The sequence below is a fragment of the Capsicum annuum genome, chromosome 6 (assembly GCF_002878395.1).
Source record: "Capsicum annuum cultivar UCD-10X-F1 chromosome 6, UCD10Xv1.1, whole genome shotgun sequence".
In the NCBI taxonomy this organism is placed as follows: domain Eukaryota; kingdom Viridiplantae; phylum Streptophyta; class Magnoliopsida; order Solanales; family Solanaceae; genus Capsicum; species Capsicum annuum.
Window position 1 is genome coordinate 69,241,178 of NC_061116.1, and position 9,217 is coordinate 69,250,394.

General features: G+C 36.1%; 1 non-coding gene across 1 annotated transcript; it reads left to right on the top strand.

Annotated features, from left to right (window-relative positions):
• The first annotated feature begins 7,197 nt into the window (after positions 1 to 7,197).
• LOC124899855 lies at positions 7,198 to 7,303 on the top strand. Its single transcript, XR_007057418.1, has one exon. It is a non-coding gene; the product is annotated as a small nucleolar RNA R71 (small nucleolar RNA).
• The last annotated feature ends 1,914 nt before the right edge of the window (positions 7,304 to 9,217 follow it).

Genomic DNA, 9,217 nt, shown 5'->3' on the forward strand with positions numbered 1-9,217 from the left:
CTCAGGAATAACAATAAAATAATGCCAACATTTAAAACCAAGTAAATAACCATGTGGAATCACATTCATACACACACACACATATATATATTCCAAGCCGGGAAAAGGAATTGGGTTTAACATGGAATTAAAACCTTTAACCTAGGCAGTGTAGTTTGACCATCCTAAAACCACCCATGGGCTATATGGGTCCACTGTTACCCCCTAAACTGGCCCCAGTACATGGAGCTGCATGAACCAAAGATATCATAGGGGACAGAGATTCCCGTATACCCTTTGCCCTCCATGGTACATATATACAAGTATAAAATTAGGGGATTCCTATGTACCCCACAAGTATATGGTCACCATAACCAACCCTCATGTTGGCAAACATGAGTTTCCTATGTCCACCCATTGGAGTCACACCTTTACGATTAGCTATTATAACCGGCCATTATTGCCCAATTAAAACCTTTAGCACATAATCAAAAACCAATTCCAAAATTTAATTACTAAGGCATTGTGAAGTGGTATCGTCATACCGACTATAGCTTGCAAGCAATGTTATTAGACAATACTTAAGGGATTCCCATGTACCCCATAAGATTTCCAGTCAATCAAAACCATAGACACCAAGGCGTTTCCATATCATTTAATTTTATCAAACCAAATTAGGTTCCATTACCATATTATGCAATGCAAGGTTTTTAATAAAAGTCAAACTATGTGACAAAAACATTCTCATTGGCAGTTTAACAAATATGTTGAGGGAATATAGTTTCCAAAAACAAAACCAGGCATCAATTGACCATTCCCATGCAACCACATATTCAAATCACCATTATAACATGAAAACCATAAGAGAACATGGGAAAACATTATCCAACCAAGAACAATCAACCCCCCAAACATATATTTCAAAACCAAATTAATACCATAATATTACCATGAAAACCATTCATTAAAACATGTTTTTAGTTGAACTAACAATGAGGGAGGAGTAACATGATTTAGACACCAAGAAAGACAGAGAGAAACCACTCTTGAAGAAATCCTAGACTTTTTTTGAACTAAGAGCTTTGAGAGAGATTTTAGAGTGTTTGATTTGGGAATAGTAGGTTAATAAAGTACCAAGAATATCTTAAGTTGTGTGATCAAAAGAAGTTAAGAGGGGAAATGTTCAGAATATCCCCAACTTAAACTGTAAAATTCCTGCAGGTGGGTACGATTGGACCCTTCCACTTGTACCTTTATCATACTAGTGGTACTATCCAGTCGTACCCAGAACAGAAGGTTATACATCCACACATTGTCCACCATACGAATCCTCTTACCCCACTCGTACCCACACCATACGACTAGTACCTTTAAGTTGTATCTAAGACAGAATCAAAGGGGTTGGACTCTGGACAACATATGATTGACTTTACCTCTCATCACTTTAACATACAACTCATCTCCATCAAGTCTTAAACATAATAAAAACTTGACCACTACACACTGGATACTTACCAACACTATATGACTCATATGGTGAGTCTTATCAAGAACAAAAAGCTCAAGACTCAGAAAATTTCCAAGGGCTAAAACCTAGAGTGTTTCTTATTATTAGTATCATTTATTGGTTAGGAACACAAATTTTTATAGAAAATAAAAGTTTTGGTCATGATCATTATAGTCCAATAGCTTCAGGTATCGCGATCGCGGTTGTGGTATCTGAGAGTTGTATATCAGCTAGGACCAAATCTTAAATTTCCAGTTTCAGCCCAAATTTGACCAAGGAACCATCTCTCAAGCTTAAATAAGTCACATAACATAGTTTTCACACGATGATATTATTTTCTAATGCTTTGTGTTGCTTTCAGGTCATCAAGGAGAACAATGGCAAACTCTGATCAAACTCGCTTCATGGCTCCTGAGTGCCAAATTCTATACTATGCAGACCTGGCCAAGACAAAGATACTCCTAGAGTGAGGCATATATTTGGACAAGGTACTGGAGAAGCTCCCTACCTTTCATGATTGATTAGTGCCCATTGGGTGGAGATGCATTGCCTCGGATTCCTGCGGGGAATATTGTGTTAGAAAGTTTTACATATATGGGCTGACTGGGGTCCCAGTTATGTGGTTAGACTCTAATATTGCTGAGGATGATGCCAAGAATGAGAGCGATAATAGTTCTTAGTGCGGTTACAGGGATCTCCTTTTACACTTTTTGTGCTTTCATAATTATGTAGTAAGGATACTGCAAGTTTTAGTTGGGGTGCCCATTTTTGAATTCATTTGATATTTGATTCTTCGTTCTATATGATTTGGATATTTATTTAGATATTGTTATATTTATTTGGATGATTTTACTTTAGTTTTATTGGGTTGTAATATTGGGCACTCTGTTGGGTCCTATATTTTGTGTATTAATCACTTTTGTTTTTTATTTTGAGATTTTATTTGGTTTTAATAATAATGTTGGATAAGCCTTTTCCTATGATAGATCTAGTGAATACACTTTTAAGGGAAAATATTTGTATTTTTGGGTTTTTGAGCTATAGATACAAAGGCAGGGGAAGTCTGAGTACCTATGGCATCATAGATTTGAGATTGTCCTTATTCTTATGGTAAAGTCTGAGTAGCCATATGATTTTCCCTTATGAGAGCTGAAATGTGAGATAACGGCTTGATTTGGTGCTGATGATAACTATTCTTGTGTGGTGAAATGCAAAGCAAGCATCCCCCCGCCTAAATTTTTTTCATAAAAATCAAGGGCATGGATATGAATGATCTTGTAACAACACTTTACCTCTTTTTGTAACTCCAAAGTCTTTAGTTGGTTGTGTATGGTAAATATCCCTGTTGGTCTCTAAGTAGGAAATGTAATTGAACCTCCTTGAAAAGTTAGCATGCCATGTGTGGTGAGCTTAGTCATTTAATTCTTATTCTTACTTGTGTCGTCAAGAACTTTCCCCATTAGTTTCTCAAAGCTAATATTTATTATGCATTCTTTGTGAACATGAAAATCAACTTTAGCCTAAAAATCCTACCTATACATAGATAGAATCCCTAGTCACTCATTTTGAGCCTTTGAACCTTTCTTTGGTAACCTCATTACAAGCCATAAGCCATTTGGACTATGTCCCTTTTTTGAACCCTACCCTCCTTAAACTTGAAATTGCAACTTGAGACTAAAGCCTTAGTTGGGGGTCGTGTATCTTGGAAGAGGTAACTTTGGGCCATGGTATTGTAATTAAGTGCCTAAGAGCTAAGCAATGAGAAAAAATGAGTAGGAAAAAGAAAGGATTTAACAAAAGAAAGAAAATCATAAATTGCACAAAAGAAATGGATGGAAAGAAAAAGTCTTTCAAAAGATAGGTGAATCAAGGTAATGAAAGTAGGCACATGTGTGACTTGGAAATAAATAAAGTGTCCCATAACCCAAAGTTTGATTGAATAGTGTTGTTATGTAGAGTTCAAGGAGAGTGTAGTCACTTTGATCCCAAATGTTTATCCTACCCTTTCCCGAGCCTTCATTATAAGCTTAAGAAAGTCCTTTGAGATCTATAACCAAGTGTCTTCAAGTTAGTGGCGATTGAAATTAAGGGCAAATATATGGCATGATACTTGTTTGTATTGAGAGATACTTTGTGAGAGTGACTTCTTGTACTTTAGTCACTTGTTGCATGATAGATACTTTGGTGTATTGGGAGTTCCTTTCCTAAGGATACATGTAGACTAGCTAAGGAGGGTAAAGTTGTCATCTTTCAAAAATGAGGCAAAGAAGTGTAGTCGGGTTGCTATTGATAGAGAGACACTTCTATAGAGTTAGTGGTTGTTGGTTGGTTGTCCTTAAAAATCTTTTGTATCCTTGAAAGTGTGATTTATTTTGAGGGGACTTGTGCGAATAGCTTTTCCCATGTTTGAGGGCTAATTGTTGGTGCTAATCAAGTTCAGAATATTTGTGATCATTTGGTTGTATGAATGGGATTATAATTGGGTAGTCTCATTCAATATGGAGTAGTGTTGCTTGATGACAAGCAAAGTTTTAAGTTGGGGTATTGATGAGTGGCAAATTTCCACTCATCAATATCTAAATTCGTTCATACTATGATGAATTGATTGTAGATATGAGGTAAATTCCTTATTGGAATGTATTAAATCCCATGGTTTGTATGTTTATAGGTAATTGGATGAAAAGGAGTGAATCTAAGCTCAAAAGGAAAGAAAAAGACTAAATTAGTTGCATAAGCTGGAAATCAGGAACATGGATCGATCCTTAGGTACGACAATCGCGGCTTGAGGGTCGCAATTGTGACTAATCAAATCTCGGTAATTGGGAGGGATAATTATAATTGCGTGAGTTGTGAACGCGGTCAATCAAGGGTGATCCCGATATAGTGGGAATTTTCCAAGAAAAGAATTGTAAATTCACGGACCTGAAACCCAAAACTCAAAAGCACAAACCCTTGCACAATTAGGGTATCTTTGAACCAATTTTTGAGTTTGAATAGAGGGAAGATATTCTAATTTTGGAAAAGAAGAATTATAGTTAAATTCTCAAGAAATTTTAGTTGTTATTTGAAGATGAATCTTGGAATATTCTTTCTTGCTTTTTAGTGGAAGCATTGAATGTCAACTTGGGTATATTTCTTTTTTTCAATTTCATGAGTAGCTAAATTCTTATCTTAGGGTTATGTGAAATTAGGTGGTTAACTTTGTGTGGGTGTTAATTGTTAGTCCAAATAACTAGTTAAAGATGTTGGATTTTGCCATTACTGTAGGTTTGATTTGAGAATTGTAGGTGAAAACCCCAATTAACTTGGATCCCATATCATCCTTGAAAGAGGCATATGGGTGATGAGTAATAGTAAAATACACCTTGATTTAGCCTCCCTCATGGCATTATATTAGAAATAGGGATGTTGTGTGGGTGTGCTATGTTCATAAGCATTATCTTAGAAATAAGGATGCAAGTATAAGGTATTGGGTTGATGAATTTATTATGATCATGAGTTATTCGAAAGAATCCATGAATAAAATTTAGTGTTTTGTTAAAAGACTAACACAATTACTATAAACCTAGCCTACCCAAACCCGTAACTAAAACTTGGACTAACCTTTGACTACCCATACATAAGTGACCCCTAAGGTAGCATAACCCCAAGATTTCTCTTAATTTTATTTACTATTCACTTGTTAAGTCCCTTATTAGTGCTATTGTGTGGTTTTGAGTAACAAATATTTACACCAAACCCCACAACCTTACTATATTGTTTAGTTTTAGTTTCACATTACGAGTTAACTCCTAATTAACTCTTAATACTCGAAAGGTATTGAAAACTAGCTTACACTCGTCATGGATACGACCTCGACTCTTTTTGGGTTTATATTAACGATGACCGCTTGCATCAAAACAATGGTGTAACTTGAGCATTATCACAAGTTTGCATGGATTAATCAAAAATAAACACAAAAACTAGTCTATCAATTTAAATGCAAAGGATACGGGCCAAATTCATGGCAATGATGGGTTGCCTCCCATCCAACACCTAATTTAATATTGTGGCACAACGTCTAGATATCATCATGTTGGATACTTGGGGTGATGTGACCCAAGATCTATTTCCTCATCCATAATGTCAATCAAAGACACCACTTGTAGGTCCATTAGTTGCTTTTTGATTTTGTACCTTAACCAACACATCATACAATATTCCCACTAATTTTTAATTGAATGATATGCGATCAAGAATCTCATCATGGTGGGTGTAGAAGCAACCAACCCTATCTCTAAATACACAATATATGGCATCAAGTTGATACTAGCACCAAGGTCACACAATGCCTTTTCAAATTTGTGTGTCTCGATGGTGCAAGGGACTGTAAATGCACCCAAGTCTTCTTTTTTTCCTCCATGGAATTTGTCATGATAGAACTACAGCTATGTGTCACTTTAATAGTCTCACAATCCATAAGTCACTTTTTGAAAATCAAGTTCTTCATAGACTTAGCATACCCCGAGATCTCTGTAAGATCTTCTAAAAATGGAATATTGATCGAGAGATTGCTAAGTTTTGCGAAGAGCTTTGTGAACTTGACCTTGTCATCTTTGTTCTTTAAAAAGGTGGAGTAATTTTTATTGGGGGCACTGGAACACTTTGAGATTCATTCACCTTTTTCTCATCTCCATTAATCACTTTAGGAGTCTCCTCCTTATCACTCTTCTTTTCAACTATCTTCGGTTCCTCATCAACCGCTTCATGAGACTTTGGAGTGCCATCATTTGACTTTGTAGATCTCTTTGTATTTGCACTTAATTGTTCATCAAGAGAATTTTCATCAACCTCAACCATATGTTCACTAAGATTTCTACCACTTCTAGTGACGACTGCCATAACATGGTCATCATTCTTAGGATTGACCACTGTATCACTAGGTAGACCTCCTTTTGGCCTAACATTGAGTTGGGTTAAAATTTTCCCCACTTGCATCTCAAATTTCTATATGGAGGCTGAATAATATGTGATAGTTTGGTTTAATTGAGAGAAGTCACTTTTCATCTCCCTTACTATTTTGTCGGTACCTTCAACACGCATCAAAATCAGGGCAGACATCCTCGATTTTAAAATTTTATAGGTCCATGGAGCTTGATTACTTGTCTTAAAACAATAATGAAGGGTAATATATTTATCATGTTCTCTGTCCTTTTCCCTATAATCTGTATCTCTATCCCTCTTTATCACGCTAATCATGATTCCAATCTCAGTCGTTCCAACCTTAATTCTGGCCTTGCTTTTGGTAGGCAAGGCGGAAATCCCCTGGATGGTTTGCCAAGAACCTTATCTCTTTACTTAATACCTTAAATTCATCCTTATCATAACTTTTGGCACCTTTAGAGGCAATGACATTGATCACTTTTGAAGGTGCTCCCATCACTTTATTAGTGAGGAGATCTAATTGGATCATCACCTTGGCTATATTTTCAAATCTTTCCTTGACCTTCTTTCTTTGCTCTTTGTTAACCTAAGATGTGGTGGGAGACCCTAAGGTTACTTCGGAGTCGAGGGTGTTCCACCCCCTATTTTGCTTTGTAACTTGGTTGAGCAAAGTCGATACAACCCCATAGGATAACTTGACATGAGATGATCCAGTTGCGTAATCAACAATGGTTTTATTCAGTTAGTCTAATGCCCAATAAAATATTTGGAGAAGTATCTTCTCCGACACTTTATGGTTTGGGTATTGCATGAGTTTGTCATTGAACCTTTTCCATACCTCATATAAGGACTCACCATTAAGTTGACAAAAAATTATGATTTTGTCTTTTAGTTGTAGCATTCTAGACGGAGGGAAATATCAATCCAAAAAGGCCTCCGTAAGTTTGACCAAGATGTAATAGACTCGGCGGGTAGAGATATCAACCACAAAACTGCTTTCCCCATTAAAGAGAACGAGAAAAGCCTCAACCAAATAGACTCTTGAGTAATATGGGAAATATCAAATGAGGCACACACCTCAATAAAGTTTTTTAAATTTAGGTTTGTATCTTCTTATGCTTGGCCCCCAAAAAAACCTTTCATTTTTAACATATGGAGCATCACATTAGTAATATGTAATACCACATGCCCCTCAGCCGATGGAATGCGGATGGCACTCACACGCCCCGCATCATAAAGATGATCCTTATCCTTGAGGTGTATCAAATGAGCCACCATTGCTCCCATTGTTGCTCATGGTGTCATGATTACTATGAAAATCAGCTAACAAAAGAACAAATACAACAAACAATGTAAACTAACTCACCACAGTTAACCCAAGGTTACTAAAAATACTAAACAAGTGAAAACTATGTTTCACTCCCCGACAATGGTGCCATTTTTAATAACATGCAATTTATACGTCAAATTAAGTGAAAGGCAGATGTTGTCAATATATACCGAACAAGAGTCGAGGTCAAATCCATTAGGAGTGCGAACTATATTTCAAAGCTTACGTGTGCTGAGAGTTACCTATGTGTTAACCCGTAATGCATCAGTTAAATAAAACATAAAAGTAAACTTGGAGGGGTGATTCGAAAAGTTGTTGAACACAATTGCAAAAATAATTTTAACAAGATATTGAAAAATTGAAAGGTATATCAAGTTAAAAGGAACTTAGGGTTATGTTATCTTGGGTGGTGTACATTCATGGGTAGTCGAGAGTTAGTTCAAGTTTTAGACAAGGGTTTTGGTAGGCTAGATTTTGGATCTTAGTGTTAACCTTTTGATAAAACACTAAATTTCACCCATGGATTCTTTCAAACACCTCATGAGCATGACAAGTTTATCAATCCATTACCTTAAACTAGAATTCTTATTTCTAAGATGATGCTTATGAAAATAGCTAATTCAACTAACATCGTTATTTTTAAGATGATGCTACGAATTAAGCAAATTCAAGTTATTGTTCACAAATATCCCTTACCTACATCCCTCTTTCAAGAATGATATGGGGTCCTTAGGCAATTAGAGTTTTCACTCTTTCACTCTCAATTCTCAATTCAAACATGGAGTAAAAGTGAAACTCAAAATAGTTAATTAGTTTTTGGACTAACAATCAACACCCACACATTATCAATCACCTAATCAAGCATAACCCCGAAATATGAATTTAGCTACTCATGAAATTAAAGAGAAGAGATATACCCAAATTGGCATTCAACTCATCCATTGAAAAGCAAAATAAGTAAAATCTCCAACTCCAAATTCAATCAACAAAGATAAATTATCTCTTAGGAGCACTCCATAATTTACTTCTTACTCACAAACTTGTTCTTCACTCTCCAAATTGGAAAAATTAGCTGAAAGATTTTGAAATTGTTAAAGGGTTTATCCTTTTGTATTTTGGGATTCAGATCTATGAAATTCTAATTTTTTCTTTGAGAATTTTCCATTCTATCATGATCGCCATCCTTCAATTGTGGTCGCAACTCTGCGATCTCCATCCTTCAATTACGGTCGTGACTCTACGATCGCATTGCAATCACTACCCTCTAACTTTCTTAACTGACTGTGATCTTGGCCCTCAAGTGATCGCGGCACCTGAGGGTTGCCTCCCAGGCCTGACCTTCAGTTCTTTTTCTCTTCTTGCCCACTTTGCTTTTCTTCCAGCTTTTTCTCAACTCACTTTTATCAGATCTCCTACAAGAGCACAAACACTGGAAATTAATCCATTTCAATGAAGAATTAGCCTTATATAAACAATTA